At 37.9% G+C, this 12,863-nt stretch overlaps 1 protein-coding gene across 1 annotated transcript in view; it reads right to left on the bottom strand.

The window, feature by feature from the left end:
* The window catches only part of LOC106071907 (uncharacterized), a 40,358-nt gene extending 33,309 nt beyond the window's left edge, over positions 1–7,049 (bottom strand). Inside the window, exons 1-2 of the mRNA XM_056014025.1 lie at positions 6,405–7,049; positions 906–1,052 (exon numbers count right to left, since the gene is read on the bottom strand). The gene's annotated coding sequence lies outside the window, so the exon portion shown is untranslated. The remainder of the gene's footprint in view (positions 1–905; positions 1,053–6,404) is intronic.
* Positions 7,050–12,863: the final 5,814 nt, after the last annotated feature.

Below are 12,863 nucleotides of genomic sequence, written 5' to 3'. Positions count from 1 at the left end.
GCTTCAGAGACTAGGTTAGCTTCAGAGACTAGGTTAGCTTCAGAGACTAGGTTAGCTTCAGAGACTAGGTTAGTTTTAGGCAGTGCTTTTTTTTTTTTAAGTGTAGGTGCCGGTACTCAGTTATGGATCGCCTAACTTTTAACTACTAATAGATTAATAATAAACATTAAAATACCAGAAAAGTTATAATTTTTCCCCCACATTAAAAAAGGTGCCGGTACGCGTAGGCCTACCGGTGCGTACCGTAACAAAAGCACTGGTTTCAGATGAAATAAACTCTGATTTTCATTATATAGGGCCTATTGTATCAGTTTATGTAACTTCCCGTTTTATTTCATAATTACGTTTATTTTAGTCATAATTTCGCTTAATCCGAAATATTCTTTAATCCGAAATGGTCCCGTCCCAAATCCAAATCATTTCGGACTTTCGGGACTCCCCCGTAAAAGGTTCTAGTATCCTACATTCATTTTATACTAGGCCTAGAAGTCCATATTACGAAGGCCAAGTTAATTAAAACATACAAATGGAAGGTCATCGATGTAGTTTAAATGCCCGCGGTGATCAAATCATTGAATATTCAGAGACAGATCTATAGATTTAATCTCTGCTGAGACTCTGGCCAGGGTTCGCATTTAAATCGTTTCGTCTGCATTCAGATTTCCGACACGCATGTACATGGCCATCACGTGAGGTCACAACAAAACCTTTGTATAATCTGACACCAACATACATAGTCAGAGAAAGAGAGAGAGAGAGAGAGAGAGAGAGAGAAAGGGAGAGAGAGAGAAATTCATTACTGGCTGAGCTTACATCTATTTTTAAAACCTTTTTAATTACTTAAAAGAAAATTCAATTTAACAAAAATATACAAGTTCAATCACTTCTAATAATGAAAGTCTTACCTAGGTTGCATTATCTCCCCTTTTGTGTCCCCAATCTACATCGTTAGACGTTTCACCTCTGACCTGTCATGGATTTCATTGTGTTGTACCGAGCACGCTGTGTTGTCATTGTTCTTCGACACGGGGCATCAAGGTAGAGGCGGTGTCCTAGATACACAAGAATAAAACAGGCTTATCTCTTTGGAGTACAATCACTACAATTTTATTCTTCATTCATTCAACATCTAGTGACACTAGTCCATGCTCTGACTAGCGCACTGCATTGAGCGAGGGATTTTTTGTGAACCTATTCTATGTTAACTTTAGTAGTCGCCCTTTAATCGCATCCTACTTTATGTTTAAATAACGTAGTGAACATTCTCTCTCTCTCTCTCTCTCTCTCTCTCTCTCTATATATATATATATATATATATATATATATATATATATATATATATACATATATATATATATATATATATATATATATATAAATGGATGGACGGACGGACGGACGGACAAACAGACAGACAGATAGATAGATAGATAGATAGATAGATAGACAGATACTAAAATAAAGATTACAAAAAAATGTCAGTATGGGGATTGGGGATCGAATCCACGACATTCGCGTTACAACGTGACGCTCTATCCTCGTAGTTAAAACAACTAGTCTGTGAGAAAGTTGAGAAAGAAATTAGGTACTCAATTAGTTTAACGACGTGTGCTTTTGACTATTTGACAACCTTTTATGTGTGATAACAAGTGTGTAATCTACTGGGAGGAATTGAATAAAGGAGAAATAGAGATCTACCTTTAATTAAAACAAGAAAAACATTTAAAATACTTTTTTTTTAAAGACAGTACCTTCTTTATGCAACTCATAGAGCGATTGTTTTCAAAATCTCTTAATAACTAACGAATGTTGGATTAAAAAACAATAAAACATTTTTATTCCGCCCCATTTCATCTCCTTTCCCTCCAAGAAAGAATCCTGGTTAAGCGAATGTATAGATCATAGACATAATAGTATATCTAGACTGGAAATTAGAAACTAATTCTTATCCGCGATGGATCGATTCACAGACCAATATATATATATATATATATATATATATATATATATATATAGAGAGAGAGAGAGAGAGAGAGAGAGAGAGAGAGAGAGAGAGAGAGAATTTTTGTAACTCTTTTTCAAGCTGTAAGGGAAGTCGCCCCAAATTTAGAAAAATCAATCTTTTCTCTTAGAAAGTAATGATCTTTAGTTTTCAAAGTTTAGAAATAATGCAAACTCATTTCTCGGATTTATTTTTAGAATGGGCTATTAATCAAAGAACTATATATTCATGCAAATATATATGAAACAAAGCTATTTCCTGTTAGTTTCCATTGAGATAATGTTTCTAGATCTAAAAATTAAATTATGTTACATAGGTTAGGGTTGAAAAAAACAACAACTTTACTTCTTATAACTACTTAACAAAACAACACCTTGTTTCCCGAAATTAAAGCGTTTTAACGCTCAGCGACCACGCCTCCGGCCTTATCAAAGAGGCATTAACTCTTTCTTTCCGTAATTATTTTACACGTTCAGATGGTGTTATTCATTTTGCTCATTTGTGTTTCACTACCGTATTATGATTTAACTTCAATCACTTTTTTTGTATGTAATCTGGAAAAGTCGTATTAGATATATAATTATAGAAGAATGCATGCTCTTTTTATATAACACAAATTAAAGTTTATAAATCTAAAATGTAATTTAATTTAGTGGGGTCGGATCAACGTTGGTATCGTCAGTTAGGAGAAATAGAGTTAAAAATAAATTCAGAAACAATGAATTCAGAAATTAAATTATTCAGAGACATTAAGACAAATCTTAATTTAAAAGGATGCTTGCATATTTTCTTAACGTCGCTCAAGTAAATGGTAGGCTATCAAATAAACTACGACATTACGCCAAGCAGTTAGGAAACTACACAATACACATATCGAATTCAAATATTTAGTTATAATATACCACGTTTGTTTAGATAATAGTCAACATTGTTTCTTTTCAGTGAAGTAATATCTTGGCAGCCCGAACAATTGACTCGCAAGAGTTTTATTCTTAATACTTGGTTTGAGAGAGAGAGGGGCCCACCCTTGCTACCCGAACACAACACTTCAGAATTCCTTCACCATTGGGGTCATCGGGGGTCATCCACTTTCCCACACCCCACTAAAAATAATAAGGCCTTATCAGAATACAAACGTGGCCGGAAAACTATTCAGCTAAGCCTGTTGGCTTTAGCGGGATCTGTGTAGTTAATGTTAGCTGTTTCCAGCATAGTGCCACCATGAAATAGTTTGCTTTGTACACGGTTTTAATAGACATCTAAGGCAAAACTAGATAGAGTGTGAAGGAAGTTGCATAAAATTACACATAAAGGCAAAACACTTTCAGGCGTTACTTTGTATGCAATGGGTTGAATGGGTATAACGTTTGGTCGTCAAATATGTCTTTCTTTGATCTCTAATGGCTTGTCTCTGATATTTTATAAAGCAAATTGTGGTGTCAGAGATAGTATCGCTCATTCACTACCACAACAAAAATTACTTCTCAGTATGGCTCCAACCCACCTCCACCAAAATTATGCGCCGACATGATAATAAAAAAAAAAGAAAGATAATTTTACCTGTGTTTACTGAAGCGAAGAGAGACATGAATGAACATCGACGGGGCATACGGAGGTAGTGGCCTAGCAACCATGGCGTGAAGGGGTTCCTGACGACCGGACCCATGACTAATAAGTGCCCACGGGGACCACTGAATCGTCTTAAACTTTTAAGATGTTCGAGCAGTGCGTATCATGACACCAGCGGGGATTCACCGGGGGCGGACTAGATAAATTGGCATTTTGGGAAATATGGGCCGGTGGGGCCGCCGCCATGTTCCACTTTGAATAACAGTAAATCCGTAAATGGTTTTTATAGATTTCACGTTGATGGAGATTGATAACGACTTTTACTTGGACATATAGAAAGGATGTGTTACCTACTATAGTTTGCTCGCTCCTTCTTCAAGTGTTATGTTTTACTCTTTTAGTCATTTGAAATAATTTCAAAATCATCAATAATAATAAAGTTTTTTATTCGCACTAATTTGCGATTGTACGGTAGATTTTTTTTATTTTGTTCTTATTTAAATATGATATAACCTCCAAATCTATCTTTATTTAGTATTGTGGTAAACTAAATAATAATAAAACTTTTGTGGTAAAATCGTGGGCCCAGGAATTTTGATGTCATAGCGCGAAAAATTGCACAAAATGTCTCTACCACCTTCTAAATTACATAGCTAACATTTCCTATTGTCTGTACACTGGATGCACTAAATAGCTAGCTACTTATAGATGTTACATTGGAATCGGACGGTTAGTGTACGTTATGGATGTTGTTGATGGTCGTAGAATTGTAGCACCAAACTGCTGGTAAACAACTAAACTGCTGTGGGTGTAATATATCTTAACTGATAAAACTTGAAAAACTTTAACTTCTTTGTGAACAAAACAAAAGATAACTTGTTTAAAGAATATTGACAAAATCAAGTTGATATGACTAAAAATAAATGAATTTAGAAATAATAAATTGTTAACAAAATTTAACAAACTACATTGACACAACCTTTCGGTCTCACGTTAACCAATTGTTTATATTTTTAATATATTGTTACACGTTTTGTTAGACTCAATGAATCAATTGTTCTAAGTTTCAACATGATTCGAGATTTGGAAATGGGAGAAAAAAATGTTCAAACTTTTTTTATCCTACAGAGTGAGTTCATATAAGCTTTGTAAAAAACAAAACATTAATTTTACAAGAAATTCCTGAAAAGATTAAACTCACACCATTAACACACAATATGACTTGTAACAGATTCACAAAAATGAACATGAAGCTTCAAACGTATTGACTGGTCCTGCTTAATGTCTTTCCTTATATCTATACCCTCACATTGCTGGCAAGATTCTCCCTAGGTTGCTATTAAACAGACTACAACACTATCTAGAAACTTGCCTACTTCCTACTTGCGGCTTCAGGCAGGGTAGAGGCACTTCAGGCAGGGTAGAGGCACGGTTGACATGATCTTTGCAGTCTGCCAACTCCAAGAGAAATGTAAAGAGCAAAATTCAAATCTCTATACTGCATTCAGAGATTTGACTAAAGCTTTTGATAATATCAGTCGTGAAGGCCTTTGGCAAATCATGTCCAAATTCGGTGCGCCAATTCCATGATGACATGCAAGCAAGGGTCCAAGACAACGGAGACTACTCCAAGCCTTTTCCTGTCTCAAATGGCATGAAGCAGGGCTGTGTGCTGGCTCCAACGCTTTTCAGCATAATGTTCACCGCCATGATGAAAGATGCCTATTGCACAGAAAACATCGGAGTTGACATACGATATCGCACCGATGCTAGTTTATTCAATGCTCAGAGACTCATGGCAAGGACCAAAGTAAACTAGGACTGCATCAGAGACCTGCTATTCACAGATGACTGTGCCCTAAATGGCGCAAACGAAGAAGACCTTTAAAAGAACCTGTCCCTCTTCACTAATGCCTGCAAAACTTTTGGCCTCGCCATAAATGTAAAAAAAAGACAGAAGTGCTGCACCAACCTCCTCCAAATAAATCTGTCACAGAACCAGACATTCTCATAGATGGCCAGAAATTAGCAAACGTCAAAAAGTGTGTCTATCTGGGAAGCACCATATCAACAAACGCCAACCTAGATGATGAAGTTGACTTCGTGTTGCTCGTGCCAGTGCTGCTTTTGTTACATTTTTAAATAGATCTAGTTTTTAATGGCATTTAATTTATTCTTATCTAATGTGTTACACTTTTTATCATGTAAATATATAATATTTACCCCACAAAATAACTTGATATTGTTCGGATAGCCAATGCTATTGGTTAGTTAATACAAATTTAAGGGCTTGAAATAGGAATAGCAGCTTATCTATTGTTAGTTAAACAGTGCCTTTGAATGTAAAAGCGGCACATAGTGTTTGTATATGTCTCTTATGCCGGATAAAGATTAAATTTTAATTTTCTTATTGGTCTGGCCGAATAATTATAAATGTATTTGGTGTATTATGTTATAATTAGAGAGCAATAAATGAAAGAGCTATTTAAACAAGATAAGTAGTGTAATTTACTTGGTTTTGGGTCATTTTAATAAATTTCAATGAAAGTAGATCAGCTGAATGTAAAGCCTAAAGGGTGTAAAATAATGGTAATGTTTAACTTGGCCAGAAAGTTTTTTAAAAGAGATTCTGTTCAAGGCAAAAGACACAGAAATGGAAAAAGACGGTCGACAAGATTATCATTATGTATGGTGCCCCAACAGTTTCGCGGGGAGGGGCGTTTCAGATGAAAATATTGTGTGGAGATCAAGATGGAAGGCTACAAGTCTATATCAATACCTAGGTCAGTTAGGTCAGGTTAGGTAAAGATTTATCTGAAAAAATGAAACTTACATATTACAGTCTCAAACTAGACTAGTTTTAGATTACTAGATGAGTAGATCTAGATTCTAGTAGGAGATGAATTGTAGATCTAGATCTAAGGCTGGTAGTCCAAATCCTATGCGACGTAGACAATCCGAATATAAACAGGTAGATCTAGAATCTAGGCCTATGCTAGTTTTAGATATAGATCTAGATCCCAATATTGGACTAGATCTAGGTCTAACGAAAGTCTGCACGTTCAAATCACACGCGCGAATACACAGTTGTCTGCACACTTCCGACACTGACACAGAAAGTCCACGCTTAATGTATCCTATCAAAACAAAAGCTGAGGTCAGAACAAACGTCACGACAGTGGTAAGCGGCAGCAAACAAACTGGCCGACACACTAGCGACACAGCTGTGTCGAGGTGTTTTCCTTTTTCAGGGCAACATGTGTGTCCGAGCGAGCCGCAGGCGAGGTATTTTAATATTTGTGTTGTACACCAACTTTCCCTCCTCTCTCTCTCTCTCTCTCTCCTCTTGCCTCCGTCTCGGGAAGTCAGTCGATCTCAAGTCTGAGGTCCCTATTTCTCAATCTAGAGCTACAAATTACTAAGTAGGTCTACGTTGGATAACACAGCAGACGGAAATTTGGGGTGGGCAAACTATCACCTCTCCCTTTCCAGACCGGTCCCCCCCCCCCCCCAGTTATGGGTCGGTATGTGTGTTTGCGCGTGTGCTTCCCCAGCGATATGAATGGGGGTGATTTTTTTTCCCGCGTGAAAACTGCGGGCATTACCGATATGTCACGGCTGTTCAGGTAAGGGTGTGACCTATGACCCAAGCTACACGAAACTAAACACATCTACTGCTATACCCCAGCTTCTTTCAGGAAGAAAAAAATGTGTTTTCAAATATAATATATATATATAATATATAGACTTCTGTCTGTCTGGGTGGATTGTTTTACACGTTTTGTGTTCTCTCCACTTTCCATTCTCGGATCACTTTGAAATTTTGTACTATTCCTAGAGTCAGAGACAGTGGCGTAGCTGGGGGAGGGGAAGAATTTGAAAACCACCCCAGTCCACACAACGAGTGTTTTTAACATTAAATATTACGCTAAATGCAGGAGCCCCAAATAGGTAAAGCCCAGAGGCGGACTGGGTGTTAAGATCGGCCCTGGCATTTCTATTCACTCCCTCTTACAAATTGTATAATAGACATCCGGATCTAGGTCTACCTGTCCTCAAAATCATTCTGTTAAGTTTGATAATGTATCGATAACTGTATACATGCAGACAATGAACTCTGTATCTGTATAAGTAGCATAGTCCTTATGTTGCTTTTTAATCGCTAAGTATGTAGGCCCTTAAAGGATGGAGCCTATTAGTAGCACCGATTACGGATAAAGACTATTACATTAAATTAGTATTACACTGTAGAGTCTGTAAAAGATTTTTTGTTTTAAACACGACGCTCAGATAATATTATAAAACTTTTAACAATGTAATACATTCTATTGTGGCAGTCATGAGGTACTTTTGGTGGCCCCACCGGCACATTTCGGTACCGGCCCACCGGGCAGTTGCCCAAATGCCCATATAGGCAGTCCGCCCCTGGTAAAGCCCCCCCCCCCCCCCCCAGGCCACCTAATGATCGAAATTCCTAGGTACTCCCCTGGTCAGAAACAATACACGGTCGTGTCAACTGTCGTTCGGTGGTCTCAATGGTCAGAGGTTTAAACCCGGCCCGCTGCTATCCCCCGTCGTCTTGCGGAAGGTTTGGGTTATTAGGATTAATTAACTACAGAATCTGAAGGGACATCAGAAACATGTAAAACATTTTCTTAAAATTTAACAAAACATTAACCAAATAGGTAATCATGTCATGGGAATTAATTGATTTTGGTTTATATACAAGTGAGATAAATGTTGCATTATTGAAAGATATGGCAGCTTTTGTGCGGTGCTTTCCTTACATAAGCTTTTTTTTTTGACAAGTATTGTTTAACGTTTGCTTGTTCACTTTTCAAAGATGTCTTCAACAATCTCCACCGCTACCTGCGTGTGGGTGAGAGTCGGTGAGACCATTACTTTCCAACCTTTTGAATTATAATAATTCCAACACCTGATCCCTTATTTACCCAATGTCATGGGTCAGATGCTGCAATGTAACACAGGATTGAAGTAGAAAAAAATGAATTCAAAAATGTACACTGTTGTTCGAATATAGCCTGGTTGTCTGGACTAACGTTGATGGTCACGAAGGTCCCGAGTTCAAACCCTGTCCGCTGCCATCCCTCGTCGTCCTGTGAGAGGTTTGGGCTAAAGATGTAATTATCTTCAGAATCTGAACATCCAAAACATTGAAAACATGTATACATTTTGAAACAACACAACACACTTTTAATTATAATGGCGATTTCTTCGATATCGACGATTAAAACATGAGTCACGATTGCAGTGTTTTTCGTGACTACCCAAACCTAGTTGCGACATGGAATCTCGTTATTATACCGGTAATTGCAGACTCCGCTGAAATGAGCTTTTCAAATTTTCAAAAGTAAAATTTAAAATAATAATAATTTAAGTATGCATGTAGAATGGATCAGGAAAGACTTAAAGCTTGACAGTTTTATTGTTAAAGCCGCTAAAACCTCTAGCCTTCTAGAATGACTTTTGCCTTGATTACAATCAAAAACGATTTCAGTCTGATTTAAAGAAGGACATTTCTGTTTATTCTACTTTTTTAAAATTACATTTTCCTAAGTGGCATTTAAAAAAATATAAATTTTACTGTTTCGTGTCCATTATTTTATAATGAAGCGCTTTCTTCATTATAAGAAAGCGCTTCAGGGACACCCTCAAAGCCTCTCTGAAGGGGTTCAGCATTGACCCAGCCACCTGGGAGACAGAGGCACATGACAGCATCATGGCGTCGCGCTGTGAAAACTGGCGCACAGGTTGATGAGGAAAAGAGAACAGCGCTGGCAGAAGAAAAACGCCAGAGAAGAAAAGCAAGGCCAATGACACTAGCTCCAGCTGGAATAACTTGCCCAGTGTGTAGCCGAACATTCAGGGCTCACATAGGTCTCACCAGCCACATGAGGAGGCATATAAAGCCCCAGTGTAAAGCCCTCAGCCCCCTGGATGACAAAGTGGTCATCATCGAACCACGATGGACGAATATATAAATTTATAAGAGGGCCTCACAAAATGTACTTCGCCAATTTAAAATTTAGGTCTTGCCCCATCACAGATTTGAACACTAGATGGCGGAGCCCAACATGAAGGGGAAGTTGCGGATGTGGACATAGCCTATCCTAATATCCGGAAACTTGGTTATTATCCCTCCCTATTCAGTATTTGACGGAGTCTATGAATGTTATTCTCACCGGCGCCCTGTCTGATCGCACTCTGTGTGGAGGGGTTTGTGGTGGATGAAACACTCCAGAATTCAAGAGATAACAGAGGCCCGCGTGTAATCAAAGGAGTGACCTAGTCAAGTACCTGGTCACTGCCGCAAGCACGTGGTCAGAATTTGGGCCAGTGGTCAGCTAACAAGCTAACGTTGCGATTTATTTACTCGAATGCAACTTGGCTTTGAGCTCGAGCAACGAGATTAAGTAGGTCGTGCTATGATGACGGCAGACGACATTAAGTAGGCTTTGACCACAGTTATCGAGATTAAAGTAAATCGTGTTGTGATCACAAGTTGACTCTAATCAAATTAGGGATAAGCAACTTTCTTTTCAGCTTTTATTCTAATTTTATTCTAATTTAGAAATACTAACAGCAAGTGTCAGGATCAGTTCTATAAACAGTATGCTTACTTTTTGAGAAAGAAAGGTAATCTCCCAACAGACCCCAAAAATAGCCCAAAAAAGTTAAAAGTAAGCAGGAATATTTTTTTTATTATTGAAGATTCTGGCTCTTACCTTTCTATAAGGAGAAACTAATTTTAGAGAGGGTATCAGTCAATAAGTTTAAAGCTTCATGTTAAGTCTCTTATTTGTGAATCTATTATTGAAATTAACTTATATTGTTTTTACCAAGCTTATATCAACTTACTTTGTCTGTCTTTCTTCCCTCCCATTAATCAGGTGTTTCTTAAGATTTGAAGACAATTACATCCTAGCCAAACTTCTCGCAGGTTGGCGGGGGATGGGTTTGGGCCCGGAACCGTTGTGACCGTTGAACGACAGCCAAAAACACAAACCAGACGACCAGGCTTCACAAAGAAACGCGAACCCCCTGCAGATAGTTTTACTATATGCAAGTCCAGTTGCTATCTGCCTATTTAGTCAGTAGACAATAATAATAATAATAATAATAATAAGGCTTGTCCTTGGGTCCGAAGATTAATGATGAATGCAGTATTTCCCGTGGACACGTAGCCTCAGCTGCGACCTACATATTTTTGCCACAGAGCGCAGGCATAACAATAGTCCGCCGCTGCTCCATTTAGATTTTCTTTTCCCTGTCTACGACTGTCCTGGGCAGCCTATTTTCTTTTGGTCTCAATTGTGTATCTCACGCTCTTTGTAAGTGAAATCCAGCTGCCTCGATCTGAATCCGCCTGCAACTAGGTGCTCTCGTCTATGTCAGTTAAAAGCAAGTTGGTGCCTAAGCTTGTCTTTAAAGCGTCTCCGTGGGGGCACCTCTGTTATGTCGACCACCTTTCAGCTCACCAGTAGTCAATAGAAGGTCTTAAAATTCCAAGTTTAAAATGCTACCAGTCTCCCATATCTCTAATCCCAATGCTTAACCCTGTATATCCATCTCGTGTGTAGCATAATCACAGGCGCGAATCGCTTGTTTTGGAGCGTACAAAGATATCAGTATTTTTCTAATTATATGCTATGAATTTACTGCACTTGGATGAGAATACGGTTTGGAGAGGGGAGGGGATAAGAAAACAGGGAGGGAGGGTACTAAGGCGACACAAGGACGGAACAAAAAAAATTACCTCTTTGATATAGATCTTGATGTGGTCTATCTAGCATGTAATGAAAAATATTTTAAAACACTAGCTGAACACATAATTGTATTGACTAGTTTCTATTTATAGAAAATCTAAATCAACAGGATAGAGTGAAGGATCTAGGCCAAGGGCTGTAAACTCCTGCTGGCATTTCGCGCCAAAATTGTATATAGGTGTAACACACGAGATTATGTGCTAGTATGCAGCATATAGGCGAGTGAAGTGTTTATTTACATCTAAATCTTGTTTTTATCTTATTTTGATATTTAGAATAATCTAGAATTCTAGATCATGCACAGGAAGGTTATCAATTAAATAGCAAATTCTTTGACAAGTGTGGGCAAAATTATTAAAAAAAACAAAAACACTTTGGTTGTGTGAACGTAATAACAGGGATCAAAATCATCCAACTATTGAACCTTTTTTTTTTCTCTCTATTCAAGTCAAAACTTCTATGAACCTTCAGAAACCTGGATCCAGGAACCTGGAAGACTGATTTAAAAAAAAAAAACGGCTCTACCGATTTTGCAAGAAATTTAAAGGTAGATGCATTATCATGCATATATCTGAGAAAAGAATCATTAGCTCGTTGGCCAAGTAAAAAAAAATATAACGAGAAAATAGTTATCTTGAACGGACTAGACGTCTTCGGGTATTTTCGCACTTCTCGAAGAGTAGTAAATGAATGTTCAGGAAAAGTCTTTGGTTTTCCTGTCTGATTCAGGCTACCCATTCCATTCTCTAATGGCACTCGGGAAGAAGGAGCACTTGTACAAATTTGTTACAGCTTGTGGAATAAGAAATGTGCCTCTATCTTTGTGCTTTTCTTGTTCTCTGAAGATTACGAATAGCAAATGTGAAAAAAAATATTTAAAAACCCACTAAGGCATGATGTCGCGTACCATACTTGTAAATTGTCACGATAATTTTCAATCATAGACACTGCTAGAAATGTTAACTTCTCTTGACCTCAACCTCAAAGCCCTTGACCCCTTCCCTCTTCATCGCCCACCTCTGGAAGGTCATTCTGGTCAAGGGAACTGAGCGTCTTAAACAAAAGCTTTAATTTAATCCTGTGAATAATTTAGCCTAAAAGGTGAGTTAATACACCGGAGATGTGACGTTGAAGGATTTGGTAGACATTCATGTCAGCGGTTCTCGAGCAGCCTGTTTCAGTCTGTACCGTATTGTATCACCTTGTATCACCCTTTTGTTTGTATCATTCTGTATGCGTCCTACTGTGTTAATCTGTATCAGTATTTACCTTATTGTATCACTCTGTTTTATTCTATGTTCTATGGTATCATTATGTTTCAGTCATTGTCCTTTTGTGTCACTGTGTTAAAAATAGGAAGCAATTACGGCTAATTTATTAACTAGATTACGTATTTTACCCCATTGATTCTTGTGTTGTCATCGAGCATGAGCTTATATGCAAAAATCTGATGACGATTGGGTGAGTAGAAGTGGTCGAAACATCGATCGCAGAAAGTCGAAACG

Source organism: Biomphalaria glabrata, chromosome 16, assembly GCF_947242115.1.
Source record: "Biomphalaria glabrata chromosome 16, xgBioGlab47.1, whole genome shotgun sequence".
In the NCBI taxonomy this organism is placed as follows: domain Eukaryota; kingdom Metazoa; phylum Mollusca; class Gastropoda; family Planorbidae; genus Biomphalaria; species Biomphalaria glabrata.
The sequence above is the reverse complement of the archived record's forward strand: the minus strand, read 5'-3'. Positions and strand labels throughout refer to the sequence as shown.